The following is a 25,701-nucleotide window of genomic DNA, read 5'->3' on the forward strand; positions in this document are numbered from 1 at the left end:
ACTTGGGATTCTGTCTCTCCTTCTCTCTGCTCCTCCCCAGCGGTGCTCTCTCTCTCTCTCTGTCTCTCTCTAAATGAATAAATAAACCTAAAAAAAAAAAAAAACACACTTAACATGAAGCTAAACTCAATGACCAAACATTTAAATGTAAAAAAGAAAAACTAAAGGACTAGAAGAAAACAATATAGTTTTTATAACTTCAAAACAGGGATGGTCTTTGAGTAGGACACAAAACCTAGAAGCCATTAAAAAAAGGTAAATTTTAGCTTATTGAAATTGTTTTTATTTCTTAGTCTTCTTGGACTACTATGAGAAATGCCACAAGGTAGGTGGCTTATTATGAACAGAAATTTAGTTCTCACAGTTCTGGAGACAGAGAAGTCCAAAGACCAAGGCACCTGTAGACTCAATGTCTCATGAGGGCAACCTTTCTGGTTCATAGACAGCCATCTCTTCACTGTAACCTCACAAAGTATGTATGTATGTATATATGTACACACACACACACACACACACACACACACACAGTGGACATGAACACAGGAGTTAGAACTGCACAGGTCCACTCACATGTGGATATTTTTGGTAAATACAGTATAGTACTATAAATGTATTCTCTCTTCCTTATGATTTTCCTAATATTTTCTTTTCTCTAGCTTAAAATACAGTAAAAATATAGTATATAGCATATATAACATACAAAATAAGTGTTAATCAACTGTTAATCTTATCAGTAAGGCTTCCGGTTAATAATAGGCTCTTAGTAGTTAAGTTTAGGGGGAGTCAAAAGTTGTACACAAATTTTGGACTGTGCAGGTGAGTGGAGGGTGCCACCCCTTACCTCTCATTGTTCAAGAGTCAACTGTATTAACATTCCTCATAGTAGTAAACTTGTGGAGGAAGAAGGAGGTATTGGGCAGATGGGTCAAAAGTAAGAGAAATACTTTATTAAACTTGCTTAGGAATTTTGCTAATTATGCCTGACCCCCTCCAAAAAAAAAAACCCAAAAATCAAGTTTAGAATCACAACTTTTATGAAATTCAAGGTTATTTTTTCTGTTGTTATCCATAAGTAAATAAATTTGTTATTTTTAATTCAAGGAACTGCCTCATACTTAAGCCAGAGGTTTTTCTAAAAGTATAGTAGTACTTCTTTATATCTTGTGATTTCAAATGATGTAAATATATTACCCTTTCAAAGATGAAATAAGCTTTAAATTTCATTTTTAAAAATTAGTGGAAAAGTTCTGGTTCGAGGTAATCACAATGGACTGTGTCCCTCCCATCCTCCAATTTATACATTTTTGTGTCCCTCCCATCCTCCAATTTATACATTCAAATCCTATCCCCTAAGGTGATGGGATTAGGAGGTGAGATCTCTGGGAGAGGATTGCTGTCTATACAAAAGAGACCCCAGAGAGCTCCTTTGCCTCTTCCACCATGTAAGGTCACAGCAACAAGACCACCAACTATGAACTAAGAAGCTGGACCTCATCAGACATTGAATCTACCAGTGCCTTGGTCTCGTACTTTCCAGTCTCCAGAACTGTGAGAAATAAATTTGTTGTTAATATGTCACCCACTCTATGACATTCTGCAGGGACAAAGATCAAGTCATTTGGATTGAAGGGCAGAAATACCCTATGCCCTTTCTCATGTGAATAGAGGGTAGCTGATCACAGCATTTCATATCCACTTGGGTATGACTGTTGAGATTGGAGGCGGGGGGGAGGGGGGAAGCAGAAAAGAACGCAAAGTAACTTTGGCTTCCAAAAACAAAAATAGAGAGGAGAACATACAGGCATGTGTGTGGGGTCTAGAGATTCCTAGAAAGCTATGATTGCCTGAGCTCAGAGTCAACTCCAGCCCAAGAATGAAGGCCTCCTTACTTTGCCTATTGACCTACCCATCTCTTGCCCAGGAATGTAAAGGATGCCTGATCCACAGGAACCCCTTACACAAAGTCAGCCCCCCCTGTTAGGAGAGAGGGCTTTTGTGTAATCAGACCTATCAGTCCTTAGATCTGTATAAGCCCAAACTGCCTACCTACACTAATCAACATGGTCCTTTATCCTTAAATATAAACAGGCCACCAAATATTTGAGAAAAAGTTAAAGCATGAAAGAAAAGATCAATGAGCAACAAACATTTGATCAAGAACAAAGAGAAGATACAGGGACAGAAAAGAACTTTCATAAATTAAAAATAGTAATCCCAAGGAGATTTAAGGGGACACTGAAGAATAGAAAATAGGCTGTTATAAGAAAAGATCAACAAGAAAATAAGAAGCTTTAAAATGTGACTTAAAAGAAAAAAATAGAAAAGCTTAGTAATAGAATTAACAGCATGATTAAGGTTAAAGACTAAATTAGTGATCTTGAAACTAAAGTTGCAGAAATAATCAGTATAACTAAAGAAAAGAATGCAAGGATGAAAATGAAATAATATTAATAAAACAGAGTGTCACTGGTAGAAAAACTAAATTTTCAGAGTGAAGGAGTTGTCTAAGTAGGAAGGAATATGAAAGAAAAACTATACCTAGGCACATCCTCATGCAATTTCAGAATTTCGAGTGTAAAGAGAAAATGTGAAAATATCCCAGAATGGTTAAAAGAAAAAAATTAAAAAGCAGGCCATCTACAAAGGAAATAAGATTAAGCATCTAAATAGCAACACTTAAGTTTCTGCAGAACTTTAGAAGGATTTTGAATCTAGAATTCTATAGTCAGATTAATTTAACTATTAGTTAAAGGTAAGGGAAAATGACATTTTCAGGCCTATAGTAATGGCTAATATTTATTTTACTCTTATATGAACCAGGTACAGCTCCAAACTCTTTGTAATTTAATCCTCAGAACAATCTGGTTAATTTGATAGTATTATTATCCCTGGTTACACAAATGAGAAAACAGAGGTATAGAGAGGATAAGAAGGTTGCCAAAGATCGTGTCAGTCGTAGGAGGTAGAGATGGGCTTTGAACTCAGGGAATTTGGCCGCAGAGTACACACTCTTACTTATTACACAACAGTGCCACTCTGTTGTTCAGGCACCCAAAAAACATATGTCCCATGCAGGTTTCTCAAAAAAAAAAAAAAAATTACTTTAGGATATACTTTAGTAAGATGAAAAAAAGAAATTCAAGGAACAATACTGAGGAGGGAATTGAAGAGGTTTCAGGCCAAGGAAATCAAAGTAGGAAATCAGAAAGGAGATTCTATTGTACAATTAAAACACAGAAGTCCTGGGGCACCAGGGTGGCTCAGTCTGTTAAGCATCTGACTCTTGATTTTCACTCAGGTCATGATCCCACGGTTCCTGAGATCAAGCCCCTAGAAGGGCTCTGCATTAAGAGCACGTAGCCTGCTCGGGATTCTCACTCTCCCTCTCTCTCTGCCTTTCCCCCACTCATGCTCACTTGCAGGTGCTCTCTCTCTCTCAAAATAAACAAACAAACTTAAAAAAAACACACACACAAGCATAGAAGTCCTTAATAGTAAAATGATGGCATGTCCTATCAACAAGAAAAAAAGAAAAGTAACTGGAAACTTAATTTTGAGCCATACTTTGGAGTGAAAGAAAAGAAATGCTTGGAAAATTCTCATTCTAAAGGGACAGGGTTAGTCACACAAACATTTTTGTCGATGTGAGTCCAATCACAATAGTTGCTTCTCCAATGTATAATATTTACATACTCAATACTGTAAATGTACCTACCTTGTCTTCCATTTTTAGAATTATAGGAAAAGCATGGAAACCAAATGTATTTTCTCTAAGATAGAAAATAGAAACGTTGTTAGTATACAAGTAATTGGGTAGTTAAGGTTAAGAAAGAAGGGACAGGAGAGGCATATGCAGGGGAAGTAGAGGGCTGTGCTTATTTCCTCGCTTTATAGAACAAAGAGTTATTAAATACAAATATAAAATACCACAAACTTACAAAAGTAAACACTTGAATAGTTAAAAGTACACCTAATCTGAAGTTGGATGTGGAAAGGGAAAGAGGAGAAATGATAAATGTAACTGCTCTAAATTCTTTACCTCTCACAGTGTAAAATCAATAAGTACTGCTTAAATTTTATAAACCAAGAAGCAGAGGTATAATTAATTAGAGTTTATAATGATAACTACTCGACTAAAATCAGAAATGGCTAAAAGGAGCTACATTTGAAGAGTGAGTCTGTTTTTGTTGCTATTGTTTGTTTTTATCATGTGCATGTGTTACTTTTAAATCAGAATTGGGTCAATGGATGGATGGACAGATGAATGGATGGAAGCAAATAGAGGGCTGCCCTTCTTTCTGGAAGAAAGGACATTTAAGCAGAAACCTGGAGAAAGAATGAGTTACTCTTATTATAAATAAAGAGAAAGAAGAAAGAGGTCAAAGCACAGAAGTAAGTTCATTGACTGAGAAATGTAGAAAGAGAAAATTGAAATGAAGTCGGAGAGATAGACAAGACTCAAAGCTTGTGAGCCATATTAAGGAGTTCAAAGCAGAAGGTAAGGAAGCTCTACAAAGGAGAACATGGTAGTCATAGGAATGGGCCTCTCAAGTCATCCTTCAAGAGACTCAGCTGCAGGGAATGTAGTTAGCTAACAGCTTCCAGCTGCCACTCCTACATCCACAAGTCTTCACCCTGAAGTCACATTTCCCCTGGGATGCTTCCAGGGGAAGCACATGACTAAGCACAGTGTCATGGAGGTGTTAGAAGCATGCCCTTATGACCCTTATGATCCTATGGGACTCCTCTCATAGGAGATCCGTGCTCTTAGGCTTCTCATCAGACTCACCAAGACTTTGTCAAGTGTGAGACTCTTTCTATCCAGTACTCCTTCCTTCCCTCTCTCCCCTCCCCTACACCAGGAGCTGAGGCTCTCCCCAAAAAGTCCTTTCTCTTTTCTTCATCTTTCACAGTATCCCCCGCCCCCCCCCAACCCCACCACCAAATAAGTCTCTTTCACTTCTAAGTCTGTCTTGGCATTTTCTTCCCAGAGGATTTGAACTGACCCACAGAGTGACATGAAATAAGGGTGGGGAGATAAAACATAGAACAGAAATTAGGAGGCTGTTTCAAAAATCTAGGTGAGATCTCATCAAAGCCAGGTCAAAGACAGTGGAAGTGAAGAGAAGTGGATCCTTTAAATGGTATACTGGGATTAGAATTGATACGACTGAGCATTTATTAGCAGGGAGAGGAAAGAGACAAGTCAAAGGTGGTTCCAAGTTTCTGCCCGGGTGGGTTGTTTTCACAGACATAAACAATTGGTTTTTTGTCACCCCAACTCTGATCAAAGGACAACTTTGCAGTTGCTGTCATGCCTGGATTCCAAGAACTCATTTTCCTTTCTCTGAGCTGAGATCCTTCACAGGAATATAATGGACACCAACTAGAAGCAGGGGTTCCTCTAACTTTCCTTGCAGGATTCCTGATGTTCTTCATAAAGAAAAAAGAGTGGGGAGATCTATGCAAGGACCACCATGACATTAAATAGTCACGATCTGTAGCCATTATCCACATATACTACTCTCTAGCCTCTTGTCTCAATTTGATGAGACACAAGCTTTAACAAACTATACCCCAGAGGCCCTATAACTTTTCTGAATCCAGGAAAGTGAAGAATGGAAGATGGCATTCAGAACATGTTTCATCAATGTGAGTATACCATAATGGTGCTTGGTCTAGGAAATGACCATACCACCTTCCAGATGACCTCTTACACTAAGTAAGAGATAATATCTGGACTTAGAATCTTATGAACTTCTGTATTTGAGACTCCTGTTTGAGTGTATATGCTTTATCCTATTTAGAGAGTATACATGATGCAAACAAATTATCAGGAATTTTGGAATAGAAATCATTTCTTTACCAACTCTCCAGAAAATCAAAGATTCTCACTTTCTGGAATTTGACCCACAATTTGCATATTATTTTTCCTGTTTTTATTCTGCCCCAAATAAAAATCTTTCTCAAAAAGTCAGGAAGGTTTTTATGATTTTCAGATTTGCTGTAGCATCTTAGGAGCTTTGGTAGGACGGATAATGACCCCACTGATGTCCTCATCCTGATCCCCAGAACCTGTCAATGTTACCTTCTATGGCAAAAGGGACTTGGCAGATATAATTAAGGATTTTGAGGTGGGAAAATTATCCTGGATTATCAGGGTGGGCCTAATATATCACAGGGATCCTTATAAGAGGGAGGCAGGAGATCAGAAGATAGAAATGTGACAATTAGAGCAGAGTGAGATTAGAATGATGCCACCACAAACCAAGGAATGCCAGAAGCCTCTAGACATGGAAGAGGCAAGAATTAGGTTCTTTTCTAGAGCCTCCGGAAGGAACCAACTATGCTGACACCTTAACTTTAGCCTGCTGAAACTGATTTTGTACTTCCGGCTTCCAGAACTGTAGAAGAATAAACTTGTGTGGTTTTAAGCCACAAAGTCCATGATGATTTAACAGCTGTGAAAAACTAAGGACTAAAAAGCCTAAAAACCTTATTTACCTTTATTCTTATGTTGTCTTACCCCAAACGGACTTGTCCTACCTAGTCAAAACAGATGCCTGCAGCTCAGTGCCTCCCAGGAGGATTCAGTTCTAGAAACTTCTGCAACTGCACTTATTTCTTGCGATATCTCAGCTGATAGCACTTGTCCAGTTAGAGGATGAGAGTTTCTTCCTGTCTAAAATATTTTCTTGGGACACCTCGGTAGCTCAGTCAGTTGAGCATCTGACTCTGGCTCAGGTCATGATCTCACAGTTCATGAGTTCGAGCTCTGCATCAGGCTCTGTGCTGCTAGCTCAGAGCTTGGAGTCTGCTTCAGATTCTCTATTTCCCTGTTTCTGTCTGTCTCAAATATAAACATTAAAAAAATTTGTAAGTATTTTCTTAAAGATGTCATGAATATATGGACAGTATGCTCCAAGTACCATGCAGTGGAGAAACCTACTTGGACATGGTAACCCTGGTCACAGCAGGCTAGGTGATCCACCTTTCTGAGAACATGTCAAGATTACCATCATCCAAGTCTACCATCGTACCTAGCATCTAAAACTTCCAGGTGGAAGTTGGATTGCCTTACAATATTCTCTGCCAAGAAAGCTTTGTAGAAACCAACTCACCTTTAGCTGACCAAGGCAATCTGATGCAAGTGTGAGTAGCTTTTGTGTTGAGGTCAGAGGAGGTGTTACACCTGAGCCAAAACTCCCCCTAGGCCAAGATCTTGTTGCATCATATCATAATAATATTGTGGATACTTAAGAATTGGCCTCAGATGGAAAAGTTTCCCAGATTGCAAACTAAAGACCTATTTACCAAACAGTGGTTTGGACTTCAATACAGGCAGAATTATCATAGGCATAAGCAGTGCATAGACTCCCATACTGTGTCAGAATTGGAGTTCATCAACTAATTGCTCTACAAATCCACATGCTGTAGCAGAGGCTACAAAAAAACACATTTCTCCATGTGTTCTCCATGTGTGTAGCATCTGCTCCAACCACCTAAGACATTTAAGAAAGAGAGGAGAACTAGGATTATTTTTGATAAAGGGATCTGGTAAGCTCTGATACCCAGTATCCAGCCCACCAGGGTGATTTGTATCTTCTTCAGAATGTCTCTGACCAAGTCAAATCCTTTTCGAGGAAGAGGGAATATAGTGTCCAGACCAATTCAGAATGCTTAATAACACTCTCCTTGCCCAAGAGCTCATATTGGAATCCACCAGGAAATGTTTAAAGAATATTAATAATGTAATAGTGTGCCCTAAATATAAATTTGAATAAATAAAATGCAAAACTCCATATCACTAATCACTAAACATATATCACTAAAATGTATTTGATACACATATATAGATACATATATTTGCATTTATGTGCATATAATATACTCCTCCATAATACAGTGTATACACATATTATTTTAACAATGGCTACTTCAGGATGGTAGAATTGCAAATAATTTTTACTTACTTTGTACTTTTATATGTCTTGCAAATTTAATAAACAAACATCTTTATACTCAGAAAGTTTAATTTTAAAAACTAAAATTATATGCAAAATAAAATGAAAATTAAACTAAATAATTAAAAACCATGAAAATTCTGAGGTACCTAGGTAGCTTAGTCAGTTGAGTGTCTGACTCTTGATTTCAGCTCAGGTCATGATCCCAGGGTCATGGGATCAAGCCCCACGTTGGGCTCCATGCTGAGTGTGGAGCCTGCTTAAGATTCTCTCTCTGTCAGCTCCTCTCTGCCACTCACTCTCTATCTCTCTAAAATTAAAAAAAAATTGTTCATTAAGAAAACATGAAAATTCTGAAAGTCAAGAATCTTAAATGATAGGTTAAAAATAAATAGTGTTGTTGTTTTTTTTGGTGTAGGAATCATAGTTCAAAAGTCAAAACATTAAAGTAAGTGATAAAAAGGAAAATGGGTACAAATAAAAATCAGAAAATAAAATATCATAAGAATATAAAATAGATTTAAAAATCTCTAAACTCTGGGAATGAAGACCTGTGGTGAAATAGGACAAGGAGAAAACAAGGAGACAAAAGATTAAACAGACAGAATGTAAATTAAGAATAGAAAAAAATCAAATCACAGGTTTTGTGGGTGTAAGAAATTGTTACATGGAGTCAAGATGCTGAGCTAGTCAGAGTACAAAGACAAGTAAAGATCAAAAAGAGAGGAGAAAGTCCTATAGTAAAGAAATCCAACTCTAAGCCACCAAGTGGTCTCAATTCTTAGTAAGGTTGTCTGGTTGAAGAAGCCTTCCTGGGGAAATCCTCTCTGTTGCTATTGTGGTCTTCACAGACTCAAACCTTAGGGAAGGGAGCCCCAAGACACCCTCCTTGTCTCTTTTGCCCACAGCTGTAAGTTTACCAACTCCATGGACAAGGGCCATGGTCCTGGAAGAAAACAGTTTCCACCTTTCAGAAGCTTCAACACCTGTAACCATTCAGCCCCTGGAACCCCCCGGCCCCTTGTATGCTAGAGCAAAGGAATATGCTTCCTCCAGAACAACCATTTACGACTTTGTTTTAGGTCACTCATTTATTTACAAAACACATATAGCCTACTATCTAGTGACTTGCCACTCTTCAGAACAGCCTTCCCTCATGATCCAATTTCAACAAGATTCCTTCTATCACTCTCTCTCATAATATTCTGTTCTTGTCCTTCATAGAATTTTCATAATTTGGAATAGTGTACTTACTCTTAATGTATATTTCTCTTAGTAGATTATAAGCTTCACAAGAATAGAGCTCACATTCCTTTGTTTACCATTAGAGAACACTGTATGGGCACTTAGTAGGCCCTCAACAGTTATTTATTGGATGGATAGAAGGATCAGTGTGTAGATAAATGGGTGGATATGTGTATATACCAAGCCCTGGGCTATTTGTATTATTCACCCTCGTAGCCCAGTACTTTCTACAGTGCTTGAAATACGGTGTGGTTCTATAAATTCATTGGCTATATCCTAGGCATTGGATATGAAAAAAATGAATAAACCACTGTTCCAGCCTTTCAGAAATCAAAGTTTAAGGAAGAAAACATTAACAGTGTTAGAAAGGGGAAGTTTAGGGAAGAAAACATTAAATAGGGTACTGTGGATAGGATGGAGGAGAATGTGTTTTAGTGCTTGTGGAGTACAAAGAAGACTCCTGAAGAAGGCTGTATTTGAGGTGAGTCTTAAAGTATGTCAAGAAATTTTCTAATAAAGAACAAAGGAAAAGCATTCCAGAAGATGATCCGTAAAGATAAAAGGGATCATCTGTGGGATCATGAGTCATTCAACGTGGCTGCAAACACAAGGTGCAACAGAATAGCAACATATGAACCTGGAACAAGGACAAAGGGTGACTACACTAAAAAGTGTTCGCTCGTCTTGTAAGTGGCAAGACTTGGGATGACAAGGCTGAGAACATGGTCATCAGATCTACATTTTAGAAAGATTGCTCCAGCCAAAGTATAGCTGAGGAGTTGGAAGGGCAATGAGGATTAAACACCAGTTAGAATTTGTGTGAAAAGGGAGGAGGACTGGGATGGGGAAATGGCAGTGAAAAGAGAGAATGGGTGAATTCTGGGAATATTAAGATAGACTAGCCAAAAGGAGATAGTTAGCAATGGGATGTGAGGGCTGACAGAGAGACAGTCTCCTTGACGATTCACAGGCTTCTGGCTGGAATACCTGGATGAGCTACAGTGCCAAAAATTGGGAGGGGAAAGAAGAGGAGAATTTTGGGGGATATGTTGCCTTTTAGGTTCCCCAAACTGGAATGGTACACTAATTACGAAGGTAAGTCTGGAACTCATGACAGTCATCAGAGGGGAGGAGGAGATTTGGCAATGATCCCTTCATGGATGATATTTACAGATACCGGTAGAACATTGCCCAGGCAACAGAGAAGGCAAAAGAGAAAGGGACTGAGTGTGGACCCCTGTGGAATATGTATGGTTCATTTCAATATCAAATTATGGCTTATTTGGTATAGATTTCTTCTGCTGCTTTAATTTTAATAACTCAGTTATTTGCTCTGGTTAGAAAATTCCATAATTTAATTTTAGTAATGTGTATGCAGTGTTGACACTGTTGCTGTTTACAATAACTCAGGGCTAATACTTTAATCTTTTTATATGTTTTAATTATTTATTTGCATAACTTAAACAGAACATATTGCACAAATCATGGTCATTTTATATCTTTCATTTAATTAAAAAAATAGACACAGACAAACCTTGAAATGATTTCCTCCTTGCCTCTTCATTTGTCTACTTTGTTTTTATTACTCAAATATTAGTACAACTGTGCCCTGTTGAGAGAGAGAGAGAGAGAGAGAGAGAGAGAGAGAGAGAGAGAGAGCGAGCGCTGGCAGAGTGCCATTTCAACATTCTTAAAGATCTGCTGGAACAAAAATCCACAAAACAGAGCAAGTTAATAGTTATTAGCATATTCATAAACTGAGACATAAGGTCAAACTCCTATTTTCATTCCAAAGAGTCACCTACTTATGTCATTGATGATGGTTTATTTCTCCAGCCAATAGATTAATGTCTGTGTGATTTGAATTAATTTACAGAAGCATTTATGCTTTAAAAAATAAGAACCTCCAGAAGAAAGTTAATAGTTAAAGGTACTTGTTCAATTAAAATACTGTAAGGGTTTGGGCAGCTCTGTAGACCACTTCAGGAGAAAAATCTGTGGTCCTTTAACAGCCTTATAATCCCATGAGAAAAACTTCCTTCCATTCACCTACGTTTGTAATAAAAATTGGGGCAACGTGATGAAGTAATTTCCTAGCTAATGTAATGGCATTAAGATATTCAAATTACCATTGTCTTTCGTATTAGGAGTTTTCACAGAAGCATGGAGACAGAATTTCTTTAACAGGAGGCACAAAACACCTTGATGTCAGTTTGGAGAAAAATTATACAAGAAAATCCATGAGGCATTTCAAAGTTCTCTTGGACATTGAAAATCAATAGGATATGCACACAAATCAGAAGATGTGGCTATTTTGTGTATACCATGTGGCACCTCCAAACTTGGCCCAATATTTAGGCAAGGTGCTAGCTAGTTAAATGATTTGAATGTCAGTTATAGCTGCCTGATTAGAAAACAGGGCAGTGGGATTAAGACAGGGCTTGTTCTATTGTTTCATTTCTTGAATCCTGGCCTTCCCTGAGAGAAGGCAGCAGGGGTAGATAGAAGCCTTTTTCTCCCCAGCTCTGATATAGTCCTAGACCCTAAAAAGATCCTTTGTGCCTTCATAAATATAACGTCTTCCTCTTCTACCCCTTAATGCTATTATCTTCAATAAAACAGATTTTTTTCCTTTTAGAAAAATATCGAGGCACAGTTATTTTTAAAAATGGCTCTGACTCCCAGACACATTCCTTGGTCATACCAAACATATTTCTGCCTCTCCACTTGCATGTATGTCTCCCTTTGTCTCTTTCCCTTACCCCTTCCTGTATCTGGTAGCTCCTTCCCACTGCTGTCATCGTTTAGAGCCAGTTGAAATGCCATCACCTCTGGGCAGCCTTCCCTGATCTCCGTTCCATTTTCCCCTCAAATCAGTTGCTTTCTCACAGGTGACTGCTTTCTTAGAATGAGGCGGTCATGAAGATTAAATGGATTAATCTCTTTAAAGTGCTTATACCACTACCTGGAATATAGCACACATCAGAGAGGAGCTGATTGCATCACTGTCCTCATGTGTTTCTGAAATTCCTTCTACAGATTTCCACCGTAGCACGGCTTTTGTCCTATTGCTAAATCTTTTCTCCTTAGTCTTTACTCAGAATTCTCCTTCTCAGAAAGGCCTTTCCAGCCCACCTATCAAAAATATCAAAACACCTTTTCTGATTTATTAAAGCTTTATTAAAGCTAAGGAGCACTTCCCACTATAAACCATATATTTTACTTCATTACCTTGTTGTCTTGTTTTTTAGAGGTCTCCCCCATCAGAATGTCAGCTCTAGGAGGGCAGTAAACAGTTGTTTAATGAATAACTGTGTTTGCATAGTCTCACATAGCATCTGGAACTCAGTGGATCAGGGGAGTAGCAGAAAGATCTGGAATCCTGAGATGGTTCCAGAGAATGGCACATCTGAATGGAATGCACCAGGGAGAAACAACTCAGCCAGTTACATCATGAAGGTACTGAGTGTTAGGAGGAAAGCAAAACTTCTCAGCACGGACCTAATAGCTTTACATCTTTTTGACACTCATTACCAGGAAAGGCCCTGGGTCCCAGGCACACTGTTCCTATTTAATAATGGATCATTCATAAAGACTACTGATGCATAGTATTTGGCCAAGAAAGTTAATGCTAGCACACCATTTGCTTCAAACATAAACCTAAAGTTAGATAAAAACCCTCATATTACAACACTATATGACGGGTACAGTTTTTAAAAGCACAATCCAGGGCCATTTTTCTCATCATACCAAATGGGGTTTCTGCATCAAAATCACCTCTAAGGTCATACCATAAAATATTGTGACAATGGCATAGGTAGGTGGTTCAGGGTAGTTTTCAAATAGAGAATCATCATTTTTGAATGCCCACATACCATTTTCTTATATATCATGAGATTTCAGGGGAAATATTTGGAGAAAGGGTCACAAAATAGCTGCAGAGCAGGAATAGTATGGAGAAAAACAGTATCTGTTAGCTGGAGTAAAATACACCTATTTGGAACCTAGAATTCCCAGCTCACTTATAGGGTGTCTGCCCTGTCATGCAGTGCTCATGTAGGGTACATGCTTAGTCAGGGATGTGAAGTCCTAAATAATTCTATCCCAAATGACATGGAAACAATAAGAATAACCCAACAGTTATGGAGACGAACTGTCCTATTACACAGATCTGAAAGAAGGTTTGAATCTCATCCCACTTACTGGCTCTGTGACCTCAAATAAGAAATGTAACTCCTCTGAGTTTCCATTGCCTCATCACAAACTGACGATAACATGTTGGTGCCGATTCCAACATAATCTTATGAAATACTGTGTGTGAAGATATTCAGTCAACTCTGAAGTGCTATACAAATGGACCATTTTTGCTTTTTAGAGGTCCTTGGCATCTAATTCCTGAATCAATAAATGACCTCTCTTAAGCTTGCTTTGATCTTACATTGGTTCAAGATTTAATTTCTTACCTATTAAAGTTATTTCGTTAGACCTTGCTTCTGCCCAACTCTTTCTTGCACTACTAGAATTTATTACTTCTCTGGCTTCCATTTGACTCGATTTAATTTTAGGCCTACGCTGAACCTGCCACATAAGAACTGTGAGTGTCAACTGAGAGCACACTCTAGTTAACTATAATCCTTGTAGTAAAATTCAGGATTTGAGGGTGCAAAAGACAAGGCGGTATGAAATTACACTTCTTTTGCAGAGAAATAAACCAATTCTTCATCTTTAAGGTGACTTACTTGAAAGGACTTCCAATTTCTCCTCATGAAATAATGCAGAAACCATTATTCCTTCTGTTTCTCTCTCACTTCAGCACTGTGCAGAATGTACTTATAAACCAAAACTAGAAGGCATTCTTGTTCACCAAAGACTTGAGTAGAAAACCAGAGCTGACGCCTAATGAGAACAGCAAGAGTCTAAGTTTCTTCTTCATATAAATAATAACACCCAACACATACAGACTTACTATGTGCCAGAGCCTTTAGGTGTATTCTCATTTACTCTTCACAACTATTATTTATCTTCATCTTACAAATGAGGAAACTGAGGCACAGAGAGATTATGTAGTTTATAGGAGGTCAAACCGTTAATATGTGACATAGCTGGGATTCAAACCCCAGAGTCAGGCTCCAGAGCCTATAGTGTTGAGTTGGCCATACTGCTAATAATCACAATATTCATAGAAATTGTATTATTATCCATTGTTACATAACAATTACTCCAAAATTCAGGGGCATAAAATAGCATCACTGTGTCTCTGGGTTAGGAATCCAAATACAATTGAACTGCAATTAAGGTGTCATCTGGTGCTATAATCATTTCAAGGCTCAATTGGGGAAGGATCCACTTTCTAAACTCATTCATACTGATATGATTCATATTCTTGCAGGCAGTGGGATAGAAGCTAACCTAATTCTATGCCAATATGGCAGTTTGCAAAGCGTGCAAACTGGGAAGACATTAGTCCAGCAAAACGGAAGTCACGATCTATTGTAACGTCATCACAGAAGAGATAGTTTATCACTGGTGCCATATTCTACTCCTTAGGAGCAAGTCACCACGTCTAGTCACACTCAAGATGAGGAGATTACACAAGAGCTGCCAGGAGGTGAGAATCAGTGGGAGTCATGTCAGAGCTGCTTACCCCCATAATAGTTAACAGTAGCTAATGTTTATTGAGGGCTTCCTACGTGCCAGGAAACAATCCAAAGCCCCAATCAACAGATGACTTAGGAACAAAGAGTGCCATGTTACATTTAGGAGTGGAAAAAGTAAAGAATGCCTCTTTCCTGTATTCCAACAGAGAAAGTATTAGAATGCTTCAAACCTATTCTCACAACCTGACGTTACCACAACCACATCCCCCTTAACAATCTTTTACCTTATCCACAAAGGGGACCTTCCTCTAGCTAATGGCAAACAGTATTTTCTCAAAGTAACTCTCCTGTGGCTTTTCCAGTCCTGGGGGTGGGGAAGAACTATCTTAAAGAACATAAAATTTTAAAATTGTTATTTCTTTTTTACATTATAATTTATAAAAATGAATATATATTTTTATTAATTCAGTTTTCAAAAGTGATTAAGAATCTTAAGTTTTTATATTAAAAACTGCAAGGATTTAAGATATCCAAGTGAATTACGGTTTTAATTTAGTTTTAAATTTGTTTAGATCCTGTTTCTTATCAAAAAGTTGAGGTGGCTGGCTCCCGGTTGGCCAGCCTTAGAGAAAGAGAACAGAACAAGCATTTCCTCTGAAAGATTCCCGGCCCTATGGATTTCAGTGGAGGGGGCATGAACACATTGATCAGACACTTGCTTTGTGGCCCTGCCCTCCAAAATAGAGGCCTGGGGAAGAGATAGAATCACTTAGGACAGGAGGGGCTGGAAATCCTCTTCCCTATTTTTAATAGAGAACAAAGCAGTTGCTTATTATGAGAGCTATGTGGAAGACATCCCAGATTCCTAGGCCACTGGGTGTGTGTCTATTTTCAAGCCTCTGATATTTGCAATGACACATCCTTTAAACATCTAGAAGCCGGTTCCTGGTCAAGTTAAAAATACCAGCGAGTGAATATAGATTCAAAACCCTAAATAAAATATCTGCAAAGGAAATTCAACAGTTTGTCATTAAAAGAGTAACAACATTTACCAGGAGGGGGTAATCCAGTAAGAAAGGATTATTAACGCACAGATCTTCCCTGACGTACAATAGGCTTACATTCCAATAAACCCGTCATGAAGTTGAAAATATTGTTAAGTTGAAAATGCATTTAATATACTTAAAATACTGAACATCACAGCTTAGCCTAGCCAATCTCAAACATACTCAGAACACTTACATTAGCCTACAGTTGGGCAAAATCACCTAACTCAAAGCCTATAATGAAGTATTGAATATCTCACATAGTTTACTGAATAATGTACTGAAAGTGATCAACAGAACAGTTGTAAGTTTTCCTTCATGATCACATAGCTGACTGGGAGCCGTGGCTCACTGCTGCTGCTATGGCTGCCCACCGCCATGAGAGTATATTGCTGGACTGGGAAAAGGTCAGGATTCAAAATAGAGTTTCTACACAATGTGTATCGCTTTTGCACCGCTGCCAAGGCAAAGAATCTTATATCGAGTCATCATTAAGTTGGGGACCATCCATACTAAGGGTTTATCATAGTAAGAAGGCAGAGGAGGAATGCCATTTCAGTAGAAGCCCCAAAAAGGTATTTGTTAGAATTTGGCAGCTTTTCATAATTAAAGGAAAGTAGCTCAGTAAACTAAGATAAGGGAAGCCTACTTTTACCATGACAAAGAATATTTATCTAAACTAATATCATATCTACCAGTGAAACACTAGAAGGATGTACAATAAAGTCAGAATGTAAACAAGCATACTTGTTTATTGCGTTATTTTTTAAAGCACAAAAATGAAAATTTTAATGTTCAGCAATTGAGTATTAAATAATTTGTGATACACCGATAATGTGGAACACTATGCAGTCATTATGTTGTACGTGTATGTATACATGTATATGAAGGAGATTCATGTATATACAATACATACAGATCTATACATATGTATAGACAATGTGTTTGTACTAAGTGTGTGTTAATGTGATTGTATTTATTTTCAGAATTCTTTTGGTGCACAAACTGTGGTTCCTTTAGAAGAGTGGGATTGGTAGAATGGAAGGAGGATTAGAACAGACAGGTCTTATGTAAATATAATTCTGTGTAAAGAGTAATTCAATACTATCTGAATATTTTTAGAATAGGGACATATATATGCAATTTTAAAAGACAAGTCAAAGGTTATGGAGTTTGAGGAAATAATGGTATTTCTGATGAAAAACAGTGTGTAGAAGACATATTAATCCATCAAAAGTTATTCAAATGATTTATCCCCAAATTTTGACATTGGTTGTTATAGTTGTATAATAGAATTACAGATAGTTCTTTTTTCTTTTTGTGTTTTCCAAGCTCTGTGTTAATCGCATTTTTATTTTGCCATTAGAGAAAAGAGTAAAGAAAAATATGGTAATGTTTAATTTATAGATCACACAAGACACTATTACAGAGTTAAGGGAAAAAATCTGTTTACCTTAATTTAGTTTTTAAAGGGATCATGACGCCTCCTATTTCTATCACAATCTTATACAACCATTGGGAAAGCTAAAGTCTTCCATTTTATTACAAAGCCAGCTCCCTTTCCTGGGCTTGCTTAATCTGGTCATTCCTCTGACGTTCAAAATCTTTAAATCCTTCCTTATTCCTTTCTCTCTTTACTTTATGGAGTCACTCCTATTTTTCTCCTGATGATCCTTCCTTCATTTCACACAGCTCTTTTCCATTCTATCCCATACCACCTCCTGGTCTAGGCCTTCAATACCTCACACTGGGACCATTGAGGCACCTCACTGAGCCTCCTTGTCTGTCAGGTTTGTCCCCTCCGTTCACATATCTCCCTTGCCTATATACCTCCTTTATATCATCCAACTGCTCTATGCCTTTTTTTCCCCTCTAACTTCTTGCATTCCCACCTCCACACCTTTGCTCTTGACGTTGCTCCTTCTGCAATAACAGCTAAGTTCTACTCTTCCTTCCCAATTAACCTCACCCCCACCATGGCCTCCCCTTCATCCCTTTACATATCCAATCCTTCATTTAGTACTTATTTCTTAACCATGTACTGTCAACCAGACATTGAACTGCTATTCGAGATATAGGGAGTACTTACTGACTTTCCAAATTAGTGACTGGACCACAAGGGTTATTAAACTCAAGTTCATATTATCTGCTTCAACAGTAATTTATATCCTCCAGTAGCCACAGAGGTTTTCTAAGAGCCCCTCACCTCTGCTTCCTTCTGACTCTATTCTCAAGAAACCTTTCATGTATTCAACAATAGATGTCATACACATACACACACACACACACACACACACACACACAAGACTTTATGCTAGATGGTAAGAATGGAAAGGGGTGCCTGGGTGGCTTAGTCAGTTGAGCATCTGACTCTTGAGTTCAGCACAGGGCATGATCCCAGGGACATGGAATTGAGTCCTGAATTGGGCTCCATGCTAAGCATGGAGTCTGCAAAGATTCTCTCTCCCTCTGCCCCTCTCTCCTGTTTGCTTTCTCTCTCTCTCTCTCTCTCTCTCTCTCTCTCTCACTCTCTCTCTCTCAAAACAAAACCAAACACCTGCTTCTTACTCACCAAGAGCTTCAGTTTAATGGAGAAAGTAGACAGGAAAATAAATACAATAGTGACTAAAAGTTACTCTAACAGAAAAGCAAAGAACAAAAGAGGGTGTTTAATTCTACCTGAGAAGAGCAAGAAATGCTTCACACCTGAGGCAATGCTTAAGCTGACAGTAGGTAGAAAAGATGAGGACAGTGTTCCAAGCAGCAAGGATTGTATGGTAAAGGCATAAAGCAGTAAATAGCACAGCTTGTCAGGAAACCATAAGTACTTCAGTATGACTGGAGCACATGAGACTGGAGAGCTGGGCTGGGGCCAGGTCTTATTTTGCCTTGTTTTGCATTTGAGGGAGTGAGTAAACGCTAAAGAATTTTAAGCAATGAAGCAACATGATTAGATTTGTGTTTTGAAAAGTACCTGTGGTGGCTATATGGAAAAAAGTTGAGGAGGGGTGAGCGACGGGGCCCAGGCTAGGCAGAAAGTCAGAAGGCAGTTGTTATAGTCCAGGGAAATAACAAGAACCAGGCAGGTAATGACGCAGGAGAGTGGTAGAGGATGGAGAGAAGGAATTGGTAGAACAATATCAAAGAGGTGGAATTAACAGGACTTGTCTACTGTTGGGTTTTAGAAGAGGAAAGAGAGAACAATGACTTCTGAGTTTCCAGCCTGATATCTACCTACTTACCTACCTACAGGTGTACATCCTAAACAGAAAATATAAGAGGAAATGATGCTTTATAAAAAGAGGGTATATGATAAGTGTGCGGGGCCTGTTAGACACTGAAGTAGAAGATCTTAGAAGCTCTCAGATGTATAGGTCTCAATTTCAGAATTGAGGGGTGGGGTTAGAATTAGAGATTTCAAAATCAGAGTATAAATAGTGGTCAGGACCAGGAAAATGAGTAATATTACCCAGAGGAAATGTATGTATGTGATGAGAAGACGTGCTAAGGACAAAACTCTGGGGAACACCAACCATTAGGGGATAAAAGTAAGAGGACCCAGGAAAGGAGCCCAGGAAGAAATGGTCAGAGTAGGACACCAAGATAGGCTATTTTATCAGTTTCCTATTGATGTGGTAACAGATCGCCGCAACTTTAGTAAGCTTAAAATAACACAAACTTAGTATCTTACAGTTCCATCACTTTAGAAATCCAACCTACGTCTTGTTGCTCCAAACCCAGGGTGTCAGCAGAACATTACTTGATTTTAGAGACTCTAGATGAGAATCCATTTCCTTGGCTTTTCTGGCTCCTAGAAGCCACCAACATTCCTTGGCCTTTTCCTGTGTTCAAAGCCAGCGACAGCAAGTCCGATCTACAGGGTATCATGCCACACCAACCTTGCTTCTGCCATCGTATCACCTTTTCCCTCACTCTCCTCTCCTCTCCCTCTTTCTCCCATCTTTAAGTACCCTTGTCATTATATTGGGCTCATCTGGATAATTCAGGTTATTCTCCCTAGCAGCTGATTAGTCATTTTAATCTATCTGCAACCTTAATTCCCCTTTGCCATGTAACCTAACATAGTCACAGATTCCAGGGTGCAGGTGGGAGTTATTCTGACTACCCCAGCTGTAATCTCAGAAACCAATCAATCAAACAAAAATATCAAAGGAATAAAGGAGTAGATGGGGGTGATCCTGGACAAATCACTGAATCTTTCTGTCTGTGTATCTACAAAATGGGGAAAATAATGGTAACTATCTCATAGGGTTGGTATAGAATTAAATGAGCTAATCCTTATACAGCACATAAAGGTGTGTCTGGCTTATATATTTTTTAAGCAATTAGAGAGATTAAATAAGGCAAGAAATAAAACTGGCCATTGGATTTGTTAATTAGGCAGTTAGTGGTCTTTACCATTGCAGTTTTAGGAATATGGTGGTTATGGTCTAATTACAGTAAAATAAAGACTAAGACAAGAGAGGAGAGAAGTATATATAATTGAGGAATTATTTAGGAATGAAAGGAGAAAGGGGGCTGGAACAGTTTTTTTTTTTTTTTAAGCTCTATGGCCAATGGCCAACGTGGGGCTTGAACTCAACCACCCCTAACTGGGATCAAGAGTCAGACACTCTACGGACTGAGCCAGACAGGCGCTCCCTGGGGGTGATCTTAGCTAAAGGCGGTGGGGAAGTTACGGGAGATCTAAACAGGCTTTCCCGCTTCTGGGAAGGAGCTAGCCCATAGAAAAGCTGAGTATATGAGAGGGAATAAGGGAATAATTGGTGTAGTAAAATCCCACAGGAGATGGAGTAAATGTGATCAACAGCTTAGGTGTGGGAGTTAACTTTCAACAGGAAAAGAAACAATTAATTCTCTGAGTCTAGAGGGAAAGCTGTAAGGGTGAATCCCAGGAATTAAATATAGTTTCTTTCATTGGTTGCTGTCTATCAAGAATACTCACAGGCCTCCACCTGAGGCTGTGACACCTGAGTTAAGTTCTCCTTCCTCATCCAATATGAGGATGCCACACACTGTCAGTGGGGTTTACTTCCTTCCACAGAAAATCTCTATTGAGTCTTAGAGTGTTCAAATTTAGATTGAGAGAATAAAAATATTGTTTTCAGGGTGGTCGATTTCATAAACAATACCCATCCCTTTCAAAAGAGCTCCCAGGGGCCTGGGTGGCTCACTCAGTTGAGTGTGGGACTCTTGGTTTTCTGTCTCAAGTCATGAGCTCATGGTTCATGGGATGTAGCCCCCTTTAGGGTCTGCAGTGACAGCTGGGTGTCTGCTTGGGATTCTCTCTCCCTCCCTCTCTCTCTACCCCTCCCCTGCTCTCAAATGAAATAAACATTTTTTTTTTAAGTTGTCTGACCATGGGGCGCCTGGGTGGCTCAGTCAGTTGAGCAGCTGACTTCAGCTCAGGTCATGATCTCGCAGTCTGTGATTTCCAGCCCCACATCAGGCTCTGTGCTGGCAGCTCAGAGCCTGGAGTCTGCTTCCAATTCTGTGTCTCCCTCTCTCTCTATGCCCCTCCCCTGCTTGCGCTCTCTCTCTCTCTCTCTCAAAAATAATAAACATTAAAAAAAATTTTTTAATAAAATTAAAAGCTGACCTATAGATGTATGCTACCCTGTCTCTCCCCCACTTTTTCTATTATTCTGATAGAAAAATGAAGATAGAGGAGATCAATCTAACTAGGTATAACTTCATGTTAACAAAACAAGCCTTCTTTATTTGTTTTTAATTTTTTATCATGGAAATTTTCAAATATACACAAAAGTGAAGAGAATAATATAATAAACTCCTATGTACTCATCACTTTAATAATTATACCCTCTGGCCAATTTTGTCTCATCTATATTCCCCGCCCCCTACCTCCACCCCCAGTATTTTAAACCAAACAGGGCTCTTTAAAAATAGGACTTTTAAACTTAGTAATTATACACTTCATATATCTATTTCTCTTTCATCAATCATATGACCAAAACACAAGATATGCCAAGACACAGTATAGTACCACTTTATGCAATGTTAAAATAGCACAGCAGAAATATTAATAAAGTCTCATTTTAGAAGCTAATTTAAAAATCATTTAAAAATTATCAAGAACTGGGTAATTATTAAAAATGGTACAATTTCAGAACTGGCAGACAAGTAAATATTTTTCATGCTTTTGTCAGAACTGCTCAACAGAAATGCCTACCTATCCTTCATACACTAGGAACACCCAAGTTATATGGTTTGGAATGGTATAATTTTGGTGACTACTTTGCTGCTTAACATTAGCCATTATTTTAATGTAAAATTGTTTTTAATAGCAAAAAAAAATGCCATCAAGTGCTGGTGTTGGTGCTTGAAAACACACCCCTATCCATAATTTTCTAATAAAAGTTAAATGTGATAAATTGCTCTGAAGAAGGCCAAACTCTACAACAGCCAGTACTGTCTGTTTAGAATAGGGCGCACTGCAAAACATTAGAAATGATGCCGAGACACTTAAATATAGCAGATATACCTTTAACCTTTAAAAATCCTCAAATATCTGGGCAAGAATAATGGAAAAAACAATACTGGTGACTCAGCAGCAAGATCAATATCACTTTAATAGATTTATAGGCTCTGAAAAAGTGTTCCAGCCTCCCCCCACCCCCATTGTTTATTTTACATTTATTCCTACTGGGATATTACACAAGATCTTTAAGAATATATCACTTGTATAAAATCCAACTATCCCGCTCTCAAAATTAATGCAGACACCTGAATGTGTATCACCATATAACACTATTTTATAGTATCTTCAAAATAATCAAAGAAGAAAAAGGAAAAATTAAATTGTTAAAATTTTTAAAAAATTAAAATAGCTTTACCAACTTTAATTGCCACCCTTCCTTGCTAAGTTCAACCCCGTTGACTAAATTCTGGCCAATAGGATATAAATAAAAGTATTATGTGGCAGTTTACAGGACTCTTTTTATAAAAGATAGTTGGTGTCTTTTTTTTTTTTTTCAACGTTTATTTATTTTTGGGGCAGAGAGAGATAGAGCATGAACGGGGGAGGGGCAGAGAGAGAGGGAGACACAGAATCAGAAACAGGCTCCAGGCTCTGAGCCATCAGCCCAGAGCCCGACGCGGGGCTCGAACTCACGGACCGCGAGATCATGACCTGGCTGAAGTCGGATGCTTAACCGACTGCGCCACCCAGGCGCCCCATAGTTGGTGTCTTTTAAACAAGTAGTGCTGGGAAAACTAAACGTCCATGTGCAAAAGAGTGAAATTGGACCCTTGCCTAACATCATGTACAAAAATTAATCCAATATGGATCTAAGACTTAAACATAAGAGCTAAAACTATAAAACTCTTAGAAGATATCATAGGAAATAAGCTTCATGACATTGGGTTTGGTAATGATTTCTTGAGTATAACAACAAAAGCATGAGCAACAAAAGAAAAAATAGATAAATTGGATTACATAAAAATTTGAAACTTCCATGCATCAAAGGCCACCATCAACAGAGCAAAAAGGCAGCCCATGTAATGGGAAAAAATAATTGCAAATCATGTAATATGATAAGGGATTAATACCCAGAATATATAAAGAACTCTTACAATTCAACTAGAGAAACCAAAAAATCCAATTAAAAAATAGACAAAGGAGTTAGACATTTTTCCAAAGAAGATCTACAAATGGCCAATAAGTACATGAAAAGATAACACTAATCATTATGGAAATGCAAACCAAAACCACAATGAGATACCTCTTCATGTGCATTAGGATGGCTATTGCCCAAAAAATCAGAAAACAGCAAACTTTGAGGGAGGATGTGGAGAAATTGGAACCCTTGTGCATTGCTGGTGGGAATGTAAAATGGTACAGCCACTATGGAAAATAGAATGGCTATTCCTCAAAAAGTTAAAACTAGAACAACCATATGACCTATCAATTCCACTTGTGAGTATGTATCTAAAAGAATTGAAAGCAAAGAGCCAAACAGATATTTGAATACCCATATTTCACAGCAGCCTTATTGACGATAGCCAAAAGGTAGAAGCAACCCACCTGTCCATTGATGGGTACATAGATAAACAAAAGGCGGTAGCCTGAAAAAGGAAGGAAATTCTGACACATGTTGCAACATGCATGACCCTGGAGCACATTATGCTAAGTGAAATAAAACAGTCACAAAAGGGCAAATACTGTATAATTCCACTCATATGAGGTACTGACAGTAGTCAAATTCAGAAAGTAGAATGGTGGTTGCCAGGGGCTGAGGAGAGGACAGAATGGGAGTTATCGTTTAATGGGTACAGAGTTGCTGTTTGGGAAGATAGAAAAGTAATTCTAGAGATGGATGTCAGAGCTGATTGCACAACAATATGAATGTACTTAATGTATATTAACGTACTTAATGCACATTAATGTACTTAATGCCACTAACCATACACTTAAAAATGGTTAAAATGGTCAATTTTATATGTATTTTACCACACACATAAAAAAATGCAGTTGGTGTGCCTTTTGCCCCCTCTTCTTTGTTCATCCCTCTTTCCTGCTGGCTGGAATACAGATGTGATGGCTGGAGTTCGAACAGTCTTCTTGGACCTCATAAGCTGGGCTTTGCACAACCCTTAAGGGTACCATTTACATAGACTATCTAGACTGCTACCTACAAGAGAAATATTCTGTCTTATTTGACCACTGTTCTCTTGGATTTCTGTTACTTGCAAGCAAACCTAATTCTAAGTGATGCAATAGATTCTATCTATCTATCTATTTATCTATCTTATAGCCCAAATATTTATAAGCAATAACCATCAGAGCACAGAGGCATACAATTATAATAAAGTGAGAAAATTCCAAACATATGCTAAATTCTGAACATCAGACGATCTAGCAGGAGAAAAAAGCAATATATAAAAATCCCATTTTTAAATATATAGGTAATTCCCTTGCATATAGTGACAAACATTGTAAAAATACAAAAATGGTTCATTAATAAAGGCCTGGCAATTATTAAAAAGAACAAGGTAGATGTATATATAAACGAGTGTCAGAACTGCTTGTATTTTTTTCTTGTCCCATTGTGGAAACACACACACACACACACACACACTGACATGAGTTTACATGTGGGAAAAAGACATAATAGTAGCTAACATTTACAAAACACACACTAGGTGCTAGCCTCTGTCCTAAAACTCCACCTGAATTATCTTAATAAATTCTCAAAACATGCCTATGAGGTGTGAAACTTCATTATCCCTGTTTCATGGCTGAGGAAATTGGTGCACAGACCGGTCACATACCTTGCGTGAGACCACACAAATACTAAATTTTGGAGCCAGTGTATTAAGTGTATCTACTTCTGAGGGGTGACCGTAATGGGGATTTGTGGTGAGGCTAATGGTAACACTCTGATTCAGTTTTATTTCTTTATTGTGAGCATATATATAACATTTAATAAATATTTGGGGATGGGAAAAGAAATGCTAAAGAACTGTAATGAAACCATGGTTATACTCTAGAGAATTAAGTAGAGTTGAGTTCAAAAGACATATTTAAGATTTCTACAGAGGAAAAAACAAGTAATCAAGAGAAACATTTAAAATGTGGTACATATACGTCAAACTCCAGGATGATAGCTCTTAATACATTTATTCCAAGCAGATAGTATTGTATAATGCAGCATTTGTCAAACAACACTCAGACACTAAACACTGCCTGGCAATCATAAAAAATAAATGTGGTATTTAATAACTTGCCTAGAAAACAAAAAAAAGCAAAAAGGAAATATTGGATTCATGATATGGAATTAAAATATCAGACTAAATAACAATATACCC

Source organism: Felis catus, chromosome B4, assembly GCF_018350175.1.
Source record: "Felis catus isolate Fca126 chromosome B4, F.catus_Fca126_mat1.0, whole genome shotgun sequence".
Classification (NCBI taxonomy): Eukaryota; Metazoa; Chordata; class Mammalia; order Carnivora; family Felidae; genus Felis; species Felis catus.